General features: G+C 39.6%; 1 long non-coding RNA gene across 9 annotated transcripts in view; it reads left to right on the forward strand.

The window, feature by feature from the left end:
- The window catches only part of LOC111251554 (uncharacterized), a 115,886-nt gene that overhangs the window by 318 nt on the left and 96,362 nt on the right, over positions 1-19,206 (forward strand). For 6 of the 9 annotated variants that reach the window (XR_015327777.1, XR_015327784.1, XR_015327779.1 and 3 more), the window contains exons 2-3: positions 697-775; positions 1,735-2,033. This is a non-coding gene — a long non-coding RNA (uncharacterized LOC111251554). Of the gene's footprint in view, positions 1-47; positions 340-696; positions 776-1,734; positions 2,449-4,046; positions 4,339-19,206 lie in introns of those variants that run through there. The other 3 variants (XR_015327782.1, XR_002673849.2, XR_015327781.1) reach the window with 3 other exon arrangements.

Below are 19,206 nucleotides of genomic sequence, written 5' to 3' on the forward strand. Positions count from 1 at the left end.
AAAAGCTATTATTTTTAACTTAATTTTACTTTAATATTAAACTTAAATTTAACTTAATAACGAAAGCTATTAATTTTAGTCATGTCCTCAATTTTTCCCAAATGTACTGCTGCTGGAAACAAATTAATGTTCATGTGGTATATTAATCATCAAAATGATAAAGTCGGCTTTTGATTACAAACGTCTTAAGCTTACGTAAATCATACATTCCATAGAAAACTTCGTTGATAAAAATGGACTATGACTCTTCAGCAGCTTATTGTCCGAGTCATAGCTGTTTCACTCATTTGTATAGACCTAACAAGATCACAACTATCCTTAACAGGAAAGCGCACACTGGTAAGACATATCCTTTGCTCATTTTGCGGTAACATACTCTACTAAAGCCGATATTTAGTGAGTCGCAATAATGGTTATTATAGTTTTTACTACAATATCTTTACTCCCTCTCAGTTGAATGTGTATTGAATACATGTATATGAGATTTTAACATGTTTAAAATCCAGTAAGCGACCAAATAAACATAAATGGCAACGTAATCGTTTTGTTTTCATCAAAATTATCATCTCGACCAAGTCGGGAAGCTGGAAGTGGAAATTATAGAACCTTCCAATATATATCAGACCGTAAATCGAAACATACGTAGTATCCTAATATATCATCATCGTCTCTTATCTACATCTCATGGAAATGTAGGCTAGCCTTCAATCTTAGGCGAAACAATCGTGCAGACATATGACGGCCTGAGTCGAGCAGTAAACACATTGATATCTAGGTGAGTTACGAGAGTAGCCATATTTTGCTCCATTTTTTCTAGACGAATACTTATTGTCGCTTATGATTAGTAACGATAGACTGTTAGAATAATAAATGGCCTCTTGCAGAGTAAACAAATCTGTAAAATAAGCCATGCCAAACTACTATTTATGAGGTTCTGTATAATAAGCCAATGCATAAAAATTTTTTCCGATTGGTAGTGGGCGTTTTTGGGACACAGTTACGCGTTTGGTCACTTATAACAGTGATGATGTAAAAGGTGGTAATAACAGATATAAGTTCACGATATAAGATTGTCTCAAAATTACAAAACTTAATTGTATTATATTCTGACTTTTAACCAATACCGTGCATGTCTCCGACTTATCCCCAATCCTTCAATATTTCATAGCAGTGGCCAAACCTGCGGATGCGGGCAAGTTACTTGCTGACGGTAACGATTGAGAATAAAAGTAAGTCGTGGCTAGGACGCCTCTAGGGTGTAAAAGCTTCGGCTGGGACCAGCGGGCAAGTTTTCAGGCTCCAACCTACTCTTCAGTCTTTCACATAGGACATTTCGTACACATAGGATTTTTTTAGATGTCCTTGGGGAGCATGGCTGCACTAAGTCAAAAATGACATATGCTCATTCATCACACAATTAGATGAAAATTCTTATGAACACAGGACCCATTTATTGATTGGTCTACACCAAATACGCACGTCAACCAAGGAAAACTATTTTTATGGAAATCAAAATAGCACGTATAACTTATCAAGTAGCGCGCGTGCATCGAAGTACCACTAAAATATTTCAATGATATTTATTGTATAAAATATTTCCATTGCATGTATTTAGTAAACAATCCCGAGTTGCATACATAAACGGGTAGGGCAGTCAGCACACGATCAGTGTACTCTATTTTAATTCATGATGGATTGGGGTCCTAAAATCTGGTTATCTACTGAATGATCCAGGTAAAGCGGAACGAAACGCTTCCATTGAGGGAGCTGCCAGTTGCCAACGGTCGTGGACATGTACCTTGTGAGCAGATCGTAGTTGCTTTCCTGAAGCTTCACCTGCAAATATTGTATACCAACAACAGTGGGAACCTCACCTGCCATGCCATTCACATACAGTGTCGACCAGATAGTCTCAGTACCACGATATGGAAAGAAAAGGACTAGAGCAGCATGACACATCCCGCATCAGTCAAGACTTCAGGGTTGTACGATGTTCAAATGCCAATGCTTCGAGAACAACTCGAAGAAGAAAGGTACTGCGAAATACATTTGGAACTATAATTAAGGGCGTTTATTATATTATCGGATTTGTAGATGGGTGGAGTAAAGAAACTATCTTTCTTCGAACTATTATGTGTAACTTGGAAGAAGAACATAAAAGAGCAAGAAAAAAGAAGATTCGATGAAGAAAATCAGGATGTATAAAGCTCGACAAAAGAAAAAAATACAACTTTCTCTCTACCTATTTTCGAAAATTCTAAAGTTAATATCTCAAAACAATTTCATACCGCGGAAAGAGTCAAAAAAATAGTGGTTTAATAGATTATATTATACTTCATACTATTACACTGCGCAGGCGAATGAGTTCCATACTCGAGACCTATTAAAAGGACTAAAATAAGATAGTTCCAGATGTTTTGGCTGTGCATAAAAGTATATAAATTCGTAGTTCTTTTGATGATGATGAAGGCATTAGTGGGATGTAAAGTTATACAGCCAAATCGGTGTAGGCAGATGTAGCAACGGTACATCGCGTCGAAAAATCCGGGCGAGAAAAATGAAGCACCAAACTAGCAGAAATAATTATAGTCGAACGATCTCTTTTGTAGCACTGTCGATGTTAGTGTGTCATAATATCAGGTCTTTATAACTTTTCCCGTATTAACCACCTGCTGATTTGAACCCGAGGGCATCTTTGCCACGTGTGATGAAACGCATTCATGGGATCATTTCAATAATATTTCTAAAACTAATTTGATTATGGCAGCCATCGAGGCATAGGCCTCTAGACGACGTTTTTTACCACAAACTTTCGTCGCACTTAGGCCATCCTTCTGCATGAGGTTCGTGATACATTTTATGGCTGTCACTTCTACACTGGACTATGCTAAGCATGTCGCATATGCTGAAACGTAGCGATTTATTAATACGCCTAGACAGAATGTTTCATGCTATTCATTTCGCCGAAAGTCAATGCTAACCTAGTACCATAAAGTTACTTTCTGGCCTTATCAGAAAGCACAAAAAACTAGAAGCTGTTTAACGATTAGGGTACGTCATTTCCGAACTGTTAGAACGCGATTGAGTTTCTGTCAACCTGCATCTCACTTTCATATCATTCGTTATTAAGATCTCTAGTAAATGTGTTAGAATCGTGCATATATGAAGAGCGTATCCTTTAGCGACTGCTCCCCTATCACAAACATGTCGATTCCAAACGAATTAGAAAATGACTCAGTCTGATGTTTTGAAATCACAGTTCTGAACAGATTTTCCGAAGACCGTTGCCATCAATCACTGTGTTGAAACCGCAGCCTGTGCTTTAAGTTCCCATCCTCCGAAGCGACGCCTAACAGAATTCTGGCTTCTTTGCATAATGTGCTCAGTTCTTAAATGCTGAGGCATTGTTAGAGAAAAGCGTTGACCGGCCAGAAGCGACTGCAGAACTTTTGAGGGCCAAAAAAAATTCGTAGGCGGTTATGAGCTCTAATTTAACACTAATTTTGTGACTGGGTAGACAAGGCTAAAAACATGGTATTTTGACTGTCGGTAACTATGTTTTATGGAGCCAACTTCTACCGAGGTGACGGGATGTGTTGTATTTAGCCTGTAGTTACGTAAAGGTAAGCTTTTTTTAGCCCTCTGCCTTTTGCGATATTACACGCACACTATGTAGGCGCTCTTAAAGCTTCAGAAAAACAAGTTCTCTGTACGAAACTACGATAATAATAATAATTAAGACTGATTCTAAAATTAACGCAACGCAACCCGATTGAGCGTATCAAACAACGTGAACATGATTGATTCATAAATAATTAAATGAAAGTCTCCTCACTCGTCAGAATCTGGAGCAAACGTTTTTTGTATGGCAGACCGGCCTAGGTCCACAGCTGGGTCCTCCATCGGATGACACCGTCCTTGTAATGGCATCTCTGCACGCGATTTCTTGGTCTTTTTTACGTTTCGTAGCTCATTCTTCCACAGAGTTAACCTTCTAGAGCTAAATTCGGTTTTAATTATCTTTATTCATACGGGTTGTGTGACAGATGCTGTTGGCGTCACTTGAAGCAGCAACGAGAAGCTTCGCCTTCCAAGCCACCACGTTAACAGTCAAGCCTTTAGCGAATGTGGTTATTGGAGTTATTTTCTCCGACATGTAATTATTATTTGCGAATTTATAAACCTTGGAACAAAGGCCATCGCTTGTAAAATACTTGTCCAAGATGAAAACCTGGTTAGGCCTAGTAGATGAGTTTGGTTTCGTCAGATCGACGTATTATTATTTTGAGCAAACTTAGGTTTCTTGCCTATATAGGGCTCAGCAGTGAAGCAGAATTAACTTTCAGATCTTGTATATAAATAAAAACCTACTATATTGTACGAGTGAAGTCGATTGGCCTTCTACTAGCAGGAACCCTGAACCACAGATATGGTCATGAGAATAGCTTCGAAAAGACCTGATATTGTCAGAAGCACATGACACGTTAAACGTGCGTTATGGGTATCGATTGCTATTTTAAATACGTGTTATGGTATAGCCAGACATCTTAGTTAAACAGTTGGCTGCTTTACGAATCTTGACAAGTTTGCATTAAAAAAAGATGCCTGTTTTATTACTGTGTTACTACGGTTAGCCTCTGGGTAGCCTCAACGCAAAAATCTGATTCAGCATCTCCCAGGTTGTTTTATTTAGATAGGTAATTTCACAGGCGTAATGAACAGAATACCCAAGTGTGGCTTTCCAAACATATCCTCTAACATCTCTTTGCATAACCCCACCTCTTTCCTCAGCACACAAACGACGCCAATAATTCATTTAATCATACAGGATATATGGCATACTGGTAAAAATAAGCGCCTTTGTGTAATCATGTATAATTACATATGGTTATGTAGAAATGAGTATCGATATAAAACATAAGAACGTCTCAATAATTTTTTTTTGGAAGGTGTGAGTAATGCTGTTAACGCACGATGAAACACCGCTAGTATTAAGCTTATGTGAACCGAGTTAAGGGGTTTGACTTCCACGCCTGGATCTTGTTCCGCCGATACCACTGCCCGCTAGTTCTCAATTTCCCTTTTATGCTTTGCTCTATGCTAGCCCTGATCTTCTTTCAGCAGCACTACAAGCTAGAAGGGGGGAGTGGTGTATGCTACCGATTCAACGCATTGGGTTCTGTTAATTTCCCGACCCCACCAGACAAGGCGGAGGGCAGAATTGTTTCCCCGCTCTCTACATACGCAGTGTCCTAACCTCCTCTTCCTTGTGATTGAGTCTGACCGGATACTCTTTAGTAAGCTAATGCTGCTTATCAAGAATGCATTCAGTTAAAATCTTGCCTTACCTAGATGCTATCATACATGCTTTACAAAACCTAAGGATCTCCTTAGTTCGATGCCGGTGCCCGTTTCTTTGACGGTGTTGTAGATGGTGCACTATCCTGGGGCATGCAGATAAACTTAAGCCCGCAATACATATGAGGTTGAAAGCAGCTTGCCTATATGGTGCAAATGGGATTGGAAGTTCCCGTGCCCTGTGAGGAAGTGAATAGCGTGATGGGAGAATTAACCTGCCGCTGGTTCAATTCAGTCTTTAATCACAGAAGTTCTCCCTGGCCTCCGTACCTGGGTCTCTATGTGGGATTCCGTCCCACGTGAAAACTGCTTGTTTGGCATTCGTAGATCTTCTCTTGTTTCTTTTTTTGGTTATGCCTAGGTCTGCGTCCGCTCGTTCACATTGTGCTTTCAGAGAATGAAGGCGGCTAGCATCCAAAGTACTTCCGTGTTTACAGTTCTGTGCGCCTACGCCACTCTAAGAGACAAAGCCTGCTCAGTCCTACAGAATAGGCTTTGATAGTTTACGCAGAAGACGGCGTGGTAGAACCAAGCGTCGTTCCAAGAACAATGGTATCTCGTTTTCCTTGCGCTCTACACGGTGGAATGTTGTCTCTTCGTTAATAATATAGCGGTCTGTGAGGTTGCATAGCTTATGAGGTATTATGGCTTATCTTGTTGAGATAATTTGGGTCAATTTCTGATATTTCGAAGCAGTTTTTCTTCTCAGGTAGTTAAGTATTGTTCTACTTAGCAGGCTGTTAAATGCAATCTTAGCCTATAAGATTACATAAGATCTCTTGCACCTTGTATATTGATTCTACCTTCCGTAACACCGAACGACTGTGGTAACCGAGAACGATGTGTCCGGAATCCCTATTGAGAATCGGAGAACTCGGAGTTCTGCTTTTAAGACCGTTTCAAAATCTTTAACTAAGGATCTGATCATGTTAATTATGAACTAAAGGGGTGGTAAGTTTTTCTATCTTTCCAGATAAAAATTACTAGACTTTTTCCATACAATTTGAAAAATATAACGAAAAGTAACCAACTCTAAAGAAAAAAGCAAAAGATTTCTAGAAAAGAGAGCTTGTTGCCGCCGATAAAATTCAGTACTGTTTCAGAATCTCCTCTAGCCTAAGATGCGCCCCTCAGGCTTATATTTTGTCTTCCATCAGCTCCTTCCCTCCTTTGGTTCGGCTGGTATCAAAAAAAAAAAAGATCTTTTATTCAAGAGTTTCACAATTTTAATTAAGCACGAAATCAAGGTTAGATCAGTTAATAATTTCTTTGCAAGATGCAAGAGAAACGAAACTTATCTTCAAAAAAAATTTCGTACAAAGTTTACTTAAAGATGGAACTTAGTATGTACAAATCGCAAGAAATGTTACACGCGACTGTGATGGATTTCACGGTAGCCAATATTTCCCTGCAAGATCTTAGAAACCGAAGCGCGCATAGAAGGTAAAATGATGCTTGTTAACATGCAGTTTTCAAGTGGTTTTACCGCAAGCAGAAGTGGGTGCCATACATGCGGCTGGAAGCACCGGATAGATAGCGTCTTCCTCCACGGGAGGTTACTGGCACAGGTTTAGTATTAATATTAATTCTTCCGACACACTGATTTCTGATAGTTTTCGGTCTTTCGAACTGGCGCAACAGCTTCCTATTGTTAAAAATTAATAAAGACGGGAGCAAAAACAATGGAAGCTGGCTTCCTCAGAACCATACCTTAAACAAGTGGTTCTTTCAGAATCATTTAAAACGCTGGTAACGAATTTGCATTTGTTGTTTTAGTCAACTAAGTGTCTTCGGTACGATATTTCCACGATATTAGGCACCGCATTGCGTTCTAAAAATCCAGCCTACTGTTTGTCCTAAGATCGTCACTACGCTGTTGCGTCATCCCTACGACCGTTTTTCTAATTAACTTTTTGTGTTTCATAAGCTTACATTCAATTTCGGTACTATTATTCTGTGTTGCTAATTGGGGTGAACAACGTCGATGCGGTACTTTCCTGTTTTGTTGTTCTAGCATGCAGTACCTTGAGCAAGTAATATCCTTCTCCACCCACTTCACAAATACCGACTTTTTTATTTTTAAGACCATCCACATAGTCAAGAGGTTAAATCTACTTCTTTTTACGTGTGTATGAAACTCAATAGATTCAGTAAACGTGAACGTTGTTCCAACACCCCTCCAACGAACACTCGTTTGGAATTAACGACCATCCACTTGAAAAATTTACTGTCAACGGGGATAATATTAAAGCCTCTTTTTTATATAAACTTGCCCAAAAGCAAGTTGACATATGTAGTTGGAAAGCTGTGTTATTTAATAGATTCAACTCATTTTGCCAAATTGTTTACCGTTTGGGTGATCTGACTACAATTTCGTCTGCCCTAATCTTGTCTCGTAAGTTGGGTGACTAAAAATTAACAAGAAAAAAAAAAATAAAAATACAACTTGACTTTATATAATATACTTATACATAATATAAGCGGACTAATAAAAATGCACAATGTCAGCGACGTGTGCCGATCGAATATGGCGTCGCATCGTTGACCAAAGGCTGATAAAGACTGGGACGACTGGTTGCTTAGTTACAAGTTCAAAGTAACAGCTTGGCTTGCTGCACGAAGGGCGATTTCAGAATTTCTAACTTCTAAACTGGCTTTGGGCATTGATTGAACACCAATCGGGTTCCAAATGTAGTATTCTAAAAATCATCTCTCTATAAAAGCAACTCTAGCTACATACATTGAAACTCGTACTCTAACACAAAAGGGTTTTACTAGGCCTGAAAATCAGGTTGCCTTAAAAGCGCACTAATAGTTTCAGTGACACCTGTACCAAGGAAGAGAACGAACGTTGCCATACTGAGACGTGGCGTAAACGTAAAGAAATGCGGTAGAGAACTACAGTAAGCATTTTTGTTCCTTAAAAGCGTCCTGATATACGTTCCTTGCATTCTGTTTTGTCAAGGACGGATTTCGTTGTTAATAACAATTGAGGCATCCACATCAGACAGGTTAGATGTTGTACTATTATTAAATGTTTTTCCGTTGCGTAAATAAACTCTGACAGAACACCGTCTATATTTCAGATGATTGAATGTGATTTAGAACAACTTCTCATTGAGACGGTTCTGCAGTTCGATGATTATACGATATGCAGTAGCGGGCTTGTATGAGAGTGTGTGACTTTTTGCCATTTTTAGCATTGTGGACAAAGTATAGATCCTCGAGTAAAAATATACATATAGAAGGTCGATCATTCTCCTTTTATATATCAGTTGCGGAAGTTGAATCCTTTGGCTGACTAGTAGGCTCCGATTACTGATTTCGGAAACTGACTAGAGGAGTCCACAGACTGACTACGGCAGTCTGAAGAGTGCCTAGGAGAGTCTAGAGTCGACTTGTCGTCTCTGTCAATCCATCATTATGCTATTGTTAGAATGACCTATTAGCTATTAAAGGGAGCAAAATTCTAGCGACAAAAAAAAAACCAATCACGGCCATATACAAAAATTACTCTCTCAATTATTTGATGAATTCAGCGGTAGTTTTTACCGCCGTGTCCCAACTTTGTTAAAAGGAATGTTCATGCCTCAGAAAGACGTAAAAATCATTGACGTTAACTTGTATAATGTATCGACCAACAAACCATCCGCAAAAAAGGGGGTTTTCTTCAAGTCCAATGTGTTTTCCTGTCTCTTTGTGAGTACCACCTGTTTTTTATACAAGCATAATATAGACAAAGATTTACATATTATATAGATTCTAGCATGTTGTATTTAAACCTTGTATTATTTCGTCATAAGGTCTCTTGATATAGGTTTAATCCCAATAGTACATGTCATAGTAACGTAGAGCATATATTTTAAACGATGCGACTCTATTGGCCACTGCTCAGTTAGTTTAGCGTTTGATTGAAAAAGCTCACCCGCTTACTACAACGATATGCTCACAGCTCTCAGCGCATACGAAGCATTCCTTTAACGGGCACTAACTATTAACCTCAGAACGTCGCTGCCTATGGCGTATCATTGACTTCTTGTTATTTATGTGCCTCCAGATCACAGTCTCTTAGAAGGATACAAGTTATTCGGTACTTCGAAGCCCTTTCAGCTCAACTAACAATAGATAAGACAAAAAGATGTTACATCAATCAAAAAGTAAGTGCGCCTCGTCAGAACCTTCAAGGTACGCTGACGAAGAATTCACCCAGCCGTCTTTTGAGACTCTCTATACTATACAATAAAGTGCTATGTATTTCGTTTGCCAGTGAACGGAAAGCGTCGTAATGCGTCTGTGCGAAATGTGTAAAACTGCGGCGCGTGTAGAAGGATCTTCCCACTACAGTTGTCGCACGGCGGCTTCAGCCAACTTTGCCATGTGTGGTCTGGCATAGTTGTATAAAAGGGCGGCCATGAAGAATAACAGTGCTGTGTATGGCCGGTTTTTACGGTGTACTAGCGATACCTTACGGTTAAGGTGGGAACTAAAGCAGAGACAGCAGATTACCAGAAGGCCTAGGTTATGGCACCAACGAGCGAACGCATCTTGCTATTCTAGTAAGTGATAAAACGTATTCTGGTGACTATTTTTGTCAACACTCCACGCGTATTTACTCGTAAAATCTTGATTCTGACATGAGACTTGAGTAGTCAGCGAAAATACGCCACGAATATTTAGACAGTACCCTTTTCTAAAGCGTGTCCAAGGTTGTATACTAGTACGTTGAACTGAAATCGTTCTTTACGTTTCTATAAATAGATACGCAGAGGTTCCTGGTCTTCGACTCCCCTTAGGCGCAGGGAAAGGCGGGGCTGTAGATGTCAAAATTTGCCTAACGCTATCGTTAAAACATTTAGTACCACAGGAAAATAATTATTTCAGTGTATTTCGTCATTGGCCTAAATGGGCTCAACAAATAGGCGTTATGTCTTCAAGGCGTAAATTTACGACACCTATATAGTTCGCCCATTTTGACCCACTAGGCGAAGTTATATGGGCCAGAGGTGGAACTATATGAGCTACTCATGATTTCGTGTGAACAAATCACCCATTCAACAGAGCTGAAGGAAAACTGCTTCTTTTTATAGAAAGGGCTGTGGTCATAATAAAAGGGTATGACGCTTATTGTAACAACACTGGGTAATTAGGTGCTTGGTGACTTGGCTAAATAAGTGAACACCAAGTAACGATTAACGAAGATGAAGCTCGTGCATTAACTAAACTTTAGAAGACAAACAATAACGGGTACGCTTCGAATAACGTGGGTTTCGCAGTTGCGAGGTAGCAAAGTGGGTGTAACTGAGATAGGTAGAGGTATGAGGCCCGTGGCTGGAAAGAACACCACATGAACAGGCGTAACGCTATAGGTAAAACTGATGATACCGTTTGACAAGATTAATTGAAAACGTTACGTTTTGTGAAAAAGAGACAGGCACGGTTGACTGAAAATATCGAGTCATTTACGAACTAGCATGATCTGAGTATTTGCCAGATAAAGGGTAGTTCGTCAAGAATTGAAGGAACAACTAAATTGCAATAATATATACTTTGTGGTAACGGAACACTAACGACTCTGTTTCTCGTTGTTATACAATAGGCTTATTCATATCGAAACATATTAGGTGGGAGTGATATTACCCAAGAAGATTAAATTATACTGAGAATTATGAGATCGCCGTGATCTGAATTATAGATTTACTCTGTGATTATTTCTTACGTTTGAATACGACTTTATACCCTTATGTATGTTATTAATGTAAGTTTTGTGCAAAACTTTTCGCGTCTAATATCCGCTTTTGCTTCCTATTGTGTAATCCCAATAAAAAGTTAATAAGTCTGTTTGCCTCCCACGAATTTATACGCGCAGAATATGTCAAGCAATTTATGCCTGCATATTTGGAGCTCTCCTGCTTCCATTTTGGACAATGTGAACCATCGGTTATGTTTCACACTCTGCCGTAGACCTCTTTTTAGGCCCTGAATGAAGGCCGTTGATCGGAAACAGACATCACGTTACGAAGGCTCTATGCGTAATGAATCTCAACAGAAATGAGTGTTTTCGGCAAGAGAAAAGAATTGATGTGACTGGTTTATGTTCATCATCACGACCGCAACGTACCGTATCCTCAATGGCGTATCACTGTCATTTTGCCGTCTCTAATCTATCATGAAAATGTGCTTTCCCAATTTTATATGTAGGATTCTTAAGAAAGATGGAGATATGTTTTTGTCATCATTAGAGCCTACGCTTTAACCATTTTATGCCCTCAATTAACTTTAGCTTCGAACGGCCATCAGCCTGCTGTTTCTACGCGCTACTCTGCTGCTGTATTTAATTCGCACAAGCCTTCAAACCTGCTAACATGCAAGCTCTACAACAATCAAACGACTGCTTGATCTCTCATTGACCGCTTTTCATTTCGTGATCTCCCTAAAGCTCTCCAAATTGTTCTAACCCTTCAGTTAACTGAATACTCTGCCGGTGCGGATCCGCAAATTCAGGCCACGTTGGTCGAGCCGCAGTCACCAACGCTCTGTTGACGATTTTCAGCCTTTGAAGACTGTATCCGTGGTAACTGCGGCGATGTACTATACATATGTGCCCAAGCTATAAGCCCGATAGCTACCTAGTAACCTATATTGTAATGACCTATCTAAGTATGCGCGGTTATGACCATCACCTGGTATCACTCACGTCAGTCCCAAATGATACGCATTTTAACTCGTTTTTTCTCGTGTCCATCATATACGGCCTTGACCGTGACTCAGCGCTTCCTGAGACGACCTTAGCCCCGTTTGTGTGACAATTTGGAAAACGTGCTCAGGCCAGTTTGAGGAAGCGGATTACCGACAGTGTTATTCTCGTCAAGAAAAGAAACGACTGTCGCCCCAATCGCCGGTCAGATTTTTTTGCGTATTGTTTTCATTATACGTTCTTTGTTATTGGTCCTACCGAGAACACTGCGATTAGATGCAGTTTTGAGCAATTATCAATGAATAGCTCCACGCTGCTTTGCTTGACGCAGTTGATCACACATTTTTCTGCTTGATTCACCTTAACTCCGAGTAAATATATTTTCTAGCAAAAGGACGTTTTTTTCCCCAAAAGGGTTTTCAACTTGATGGCCCTATCTCTAGCCATTCTTCCACCTTCTAATCTTGTAACTTGTTTCTCGCATACGAAGCGTTTATCATTCTACACACGCACTTGGGTAACTTAGTATGAATGGCTGTTAGCGTGGGTACGGTAAACAAAATATCGATGTCGGCATTAAATCAGAAAATAACAGTAACGCGCAAATGCTGTGCACTATTCCTATTCACCTCGAATGTTTCCCCATTCGCTGCTACTGGCCTGTGTTACCATTCTGGCTAAACTAGAGAACCCTATAGGGAGCAAACGGGCAGGAAGGCCATGTATAAACAGGATGACGTCCCTTCTAAATTTTATTCCTCTAAGACGTGTTCCCTTGTCTTCCTCGTTAGCGTAACTGTCGAGGAACAATAATTTCTACGCTTGTTGGATACTGCACTTGTTTAAATCGACCAACAGGTACCAGTGTAATCGTCTACTCTAATCGCAGGAGTATCTAGACGATACCTGAATATAGATCGCACATGGAAAAAACTAAATTTACAAGGGCAGCCGCACTAACTTAGGTCGCTCTTCACTGGTCGGCTTTTATCGGAGATATCAAGTAGCTTTGAGCGACGCTTATACAAAACATGTCGTATACATAAGAAATTCGCCGAGACATCGTTGCTTCTTGACAATGCATCCATTGCCCATTCAAAATATAAAAAGTTGTAAGTGACATCATTCACTCCGTTGAAAATAATAGCGATAGCTGTGATATCAACAAAAAATGGCAGCATTGCTCAGTAAAAGCTAAATTAAATTGCTTAATGTTTCGCAGATTCAGGAATGATATTGATTTTTATAATGATACGAAATTATAAGAGACCACGAATGAATTTTGATTAAATAACATAGCTTTGAGCTTCTCAACGTCCGTTTCAAATAGAAATAAACAGTAGGGTTTATTTGTTATTATTTTTTTTTAAATTGGAATTTACGGAAAAAAATCTTTATATTGTATTTTCCGTAAATGCGAACCATTTTATTGTAAGATTTAGATAGAAGGCCTGGTGAAAAGATGAGAACCCAAACTCACAATAGGACTCATTTTTCAACTCCGCATTCTAGGTCACGCCACGATCCGCGTTGAAAAGCTATCTCTAACGCGTTTGTCGAGCATGATTCGATTACAAGTAAAAAAAAAAAAATATCTTCATTCGAAGGTTGTTTGGTTGAGGGGAAGAATGTGTAAAAGAAATTTTGTTTGCTGGGCATGAGCCTCGTTACATTGCGCTGTCGAAGCTACCAGCCTATAGTGTACATTGTTTTGGTAGATCGATCTAAGTAGTCACTACACTCTGCGAGCTTTGCAGACAGATCTTGTACGGTTGACTGTATATACATACAGCTCATATCATACAATTGCGTTCCAGTTTGCACGTCTCTCATTGTTCGTCCAATCAGAATGAATCGGTTATGAAACTATCAGAGGCGAGTCACTGCCCAGGCGTTTTGAGTGTCCGCGACCTCACACGTCGGCCCGCGCTCTATTTTGATACTAACACCGGGACAGAACAAGATCTGGGGAGTGTATAACCGTGTGATCTAAAACACGAAAACACTTCATTTATGATTCCTGTGCGAGTTGAGTAACCGCATATGTCAAATGGAGTGCCCTGAGCAACACCATATTTCAAGTTAATTCTATTCAAATTGACGACAGATGAATAGCTCGATAGAGTCTCTTTATCGCTCTACGATAATCCTTTCTTCTCGAAATTTACGTGTTTTTAAGTAATGAAGTTATGAAAACTGAACTAAAGTTGCAGTTAGCCACTTGTACGTACTCAAGCGCGCCGAATAAAGCTCGTCCATCTAAGATAGAGCAGAACTTTCCAATAATAATGATTATAATATTAATAAATACAGTTGGTTTCGCTAGCTAACTCTATTACTATGCTTCTATTCGGGTTCCGCAAATTTCTGCGACGAGGCTATTTAGGGCTGAATAGCAGTCGTCCATCAGGGTCGGCGTATGAGCTCTGTTTCTGCAACGTCGGTGATTCCTAAGCGCATCTTGTGTGGTCGCTAATGTTTCGCGCAACGTTAACTTATTTAAGACCGTTATGCGACTAATATACCAAACGACAACATAAGTACTTGACAACTTGTGCAACCGAGGAGTTTAGCATTATCTCAAATTATTCTCTAATGCATATGTATGGAAGTAGAGTTAACGTGGAGTCAATGACAACTCAGTATTTTTGGTGATGTGTATTTATCTAATGCAGCAGCAGCAGCAGAAGAAGAGGCGTTACAGTGGCCGGCCACACATTGTCTCCCGCCAAATACCCCTTCGTGTATTAACAGACTCCTGTATCTCGGTCTAGCCGTTTTCCCTCTTTAATGGTCACAGCTTCACCTTACAGATCATAGAAAAATACGAAAGGCGGTCATTTTGTTCGATCAACTCTCCTTTCGCACATGACGGCGCTACGAATATTTGACTTTAGCGGCGCCAATAGTGACTTACGGGGTACATAAAATTTAGAATGGTTTTAGACTAGCAAGTTTCAACTGCCGACGGAAAGTTTGTTTCTTAAAGTGTACTTTGGGCATCGTACGGCAAAAACTTCATTGGTTTTTCACACCGACATCCCGCTGCTCATGGGGAATCTGATATCCTATTTTTGATTTCCGGTAACTTGAGGAGGCCGTCTTGAAGTACCTCAGCAGGTGGGAGCAAAAATTCGCCAAAATAAACGATTTCAGCATGGAGGCAGTGAGACATAATGGTTGCGAAGAGCCGGAGTGTACAGATTGTCACGTGGCAAAGCTTTTCGTGATCCACAACTTCCATAAAAGAAATTGTGCCGCCATGAACCTAGTATCAAACTTCTGCTTCCTGGTGTCCTCACTTGGCAGCCTGCAACATTAATTCTATCGCAGACTGGACAGCTATGTCATAAACTTTTAGTCCTTTCATATATATATATATATATATATATATATATATATATCCCTAAAGAATATGTCTGTCATTCAAAGATTATGTGGCTCGTCACTTAGTAACTTGTTGCCAGTTTGTAGGTATTACAGGGTGTTCCAAAAATGTATACACTGTTTAATAGGTTGTAACTTACTGATTGTTATTTTTCAAGGATGTGACTGTGAATGACTAGACCAGTATTAGTTTTCTAACACAAACAAAACAAAACAAAGTGTTGTAGGAGGTGTGAAAATGTAATCGAAGTGTAAGTAAAATACAGCAGAGTTTCAAACCACCTACACGACTTATAATTTAACAAATAAAATTTAATTTCCTATTCAGTAGATCTGTTCAGGATTTTTATGAACAACTCGTTAGAAGATTAAAAATATAAAGGAGGTTTACGGGCATAAAAAGGCAGAAGAAGGTTGCAGCGAAACATTTAGAAATCTGTCGGATTATCAAATCGTGAGTTTGGCATCATAAAATTAAATATATAACGCTTTTTAAGGCGCTGCAAAGAGAAATAGGTACTTGCGGTCAATGAAGATGACCAGGATCGAAGAAAATAATTTTGTGGATGATACTTGGAAACTTTTTGAAGAAGATTGTTCGAAGATCGGTGGAACAAAGAAATCCTGTAGATTCACAGTGTTACGATCAAAATGTGGACAATCGTAATGCGATAAACATGGAGGAAACATTTTTGTCGGCTTTCTCACGAGTTATGTTTCCACTTTTCATTATTGAAACTGTCAGTAGTAATTCCGGGTAAGTCCTCGAAGGCTTACCCAAACGCCCATAACCACCCATTCTTTTACATTTGCATAAGGCTGAGTTATACTGTTTTGCTGGACGGAAGCAGGATCAAGCCCAAACATCATTTATGACGAAATGTGCACTCACCTGTCATAAGACTAAAAGCAGTCTGCTTAAAAAAGCAGGGTTCTACGGTTAATTCCTTTGTGGTAACGCTCGTACTGACGGCCTATAATCTGTACAATACCCTCACCGGGTAGTTAGCTGTACACCGATCTTTGCCAAAAATGACCGCATAAAGGGAAAATAATTGTGCACGGAATGGTCACACACACACACTTTGTCATAATTTGCTCAGAAGTCAAGGTCACGGACCGACACAGTATTTTTTTTTATGGTATATTATCGTATCTTGTGGGAACTTTCGAAGGAATAATGATACGAGCCCCGTTTACTAAGAATTTACCATATAACGTTTATGATGCGTCTCTGTTGGATTCGAGATTCTTCGTTCAGCAATGGAAATCAACATGAGTATGTTTTTTGAAGGAGATTTTATGAAGGGATGTTCCTGCAAAAAACAATGCAAGTGTCATGAGAGCCATAAAATTTACCTAAAGAGAAATACTGGTGTACGCGCGCTAATATATACCTATATATATATATATATTGATTGAAAACCGGCAATAATGAAAGCAAAGCAAAAAAATAGCCATCTCGTTGGAGTGTGGTAGATAGTAGGGTTCGTATGTACGTGGTCGGGAAGATCGAGATGAGTTGGAAAGTCGGCAGAAGGGCCGAAGCAAAATCGGAGAGACTCCTCCAAAGCCATGACGCCGTTCAATCCCTTCCACGAAAAAGGAACAAGTTAGCAAAGGAGTTACTACACATGTGGCAACTTAGTAACTTAGTGGCAAACATAAAGTGGGTTGCCTTCTTCTGAAAAGGCGTTGCGGAGCTGTTTGTTCTATTGCTAGGTCTATACATGCACGAATGTATAGCGTGGTCACATAAGGTATCACCAGACATCTTATTATGTTATCTCTTTTTCAAGCTGGGCCTTTTGCATGGCATATGAGTCCCCTGATGCGTTCGAGACATTTAATTAACGATAAGATAGTTAATGCGACTCTGGTGATGTCGTGAAACAAGCCTAAAAAGGCATTTACGATATACGATGTGTTCTTCATTGATGGCGTTCGTTTGCTATAGGTGTGTTTGTCCTTGACTACTCAAGCCAATACCTAGCCACTATTCATAGCCTCGTTAATAATAAGTGATAAGGCTACGTATGCCTGTTCATTAGTTCGACGGCGATCAGCGAAATAGCCTTTTAACTATCTACCCAGCCAGTTTATTAGACATCTAATACGAGTGCAATAGACAACTTAGATAATAGGTACTGCTAAGATCTCTTGTCGTTTTTGGGTGGGGGGTATCAGCTCAGTGCACCCGATTGCGCGATACTCGTTCGACACACGTTTAGATAGATGGCAAACACGACGGTGTTACGTCGAACACGTTTGCAGTGTCTTAGAAAGCCTCCAGTTTCGCCTAAAGCTTACGAATGCGGTATAAACCAATGTGAGAATCGGCAACTGGTGTTTTCTCTAGTAGCTACCTATTGGTTTAATGATACGATGTTTTAGATAGCTATAATCGTCGTGCTCCAAGCGCCGTATTTATGAGATCTTTCAAATAAGTGGATAAAAATATAAATAAAATAAATATAAATATAAATTTCAGAATAAGTAGCAACACAGTCACAGACGCTGTGCACGAAAGTTAAATTTATATGGCGCTTCCAGTAAATACTTGCATGTGTACTACGCAGCATTCTCCACCTCGGCATTTAAATCAAATAGATTTTTTAGCTCCAGGATCAACAGTAACAGTTCAGAACAACTTTTAATAATAGTATTCGAAGTAATAATAATAATAATTATTGTAATGCTGCTATTTAAGCAGTACAATAAAACTAATTCTGTGGTTCTGAATGTGTCGGATCAAACAAACAACTTGTTATAGAATTTCTCCCCTCGTAAAATTGTCGCTGTCGTTGGAAAGGAAGTTCCCGCATTTTATTTTTTTTTAAGAGGAAACACCACCTCATCATTGTTCGCGATCTCCTCTCATTTGTCAACCAATTTATTTATTTCTTCCAGTTAAAAATATTCAAGTTTGACACTAAAGGAGTCATCTAGTTATATTTTGAGATATCGTTCACTGTCAACTCGTTATTTCACTTGGTAGCGTCAGGTACCCAGAATATGGAGAGTAGAACAAAAGCTTTTAACTGAATTTCAAGCAAACAACTTTGGCGACATTCGCGGTGCGTGGAGCAAGACCATCTGGTCTTTATTAACCAAATTCTTCATTTTAATTAACCTAATTGATTTGATAAGACGAACCGATCCACTGTCCGCTCCCGAAGGAGGCAATTATCAGCGTTACAATCTAGCTGAAGCCTCAACTTTCGCTTTGCTACTGAAGCTACCCGTTCTGATCTTTACTTTATGTCAATCTACAAATATTACCTTTTTTTTTCGGTGGGGACAGTTCAGTGCTAAAATCGGCCACGGTGGCACCTTGGTGCTCGGACAGCGTTAAGTCGATTAATTTCTTGTCAGATTTAGAGGCTTCGAAACGTATCTCAACTTCAAGTTCTTATGTGAACCGAAAACACGTGAAGTAATTAACGGTGGTCGTGTAGCTGCAGTCCATTTTTCCAGTTAACACATGAGTTATTTGTCAGTGATTTTCCCTCAAAAGTTTCGTTAGATAGTCGTGATTAAACTCAGACGGTCGGGCAGAGTAAGGGGCACACTCCGAAATCTGAACACTGCCTTCGAATTTCACAGACCAGTTTTAAGCAGCACGTTCAGCGATAGCGCCATTACCGTGCACAAAGCAAATGTCCTGGGCTGTTGCGGCGACGTTTTTATTTTGACGAAAGGCGTAAGGCAGAAAGCGCCAACAATAAAGTTTTTTTCTCCTGGAACATCCAAACTGAAAAAATAAA

The sequence above is a fragment of the Varroa destructor genome, unplaced genomic scaffold, assembly GCF_002443255.2.
Source record: "Varroa destructor unplaced genomic scaffold, Vdes_3.0 BEIS01000005.1, whole genome shotgun sequence".
In the NCBI taxonomy this organism is placed as follows: Eukaryota; Metazoa; Arthropoda; class Arachnida; order Mesostigmata; family Varroidae; genus Varroa; species Varroa destructor.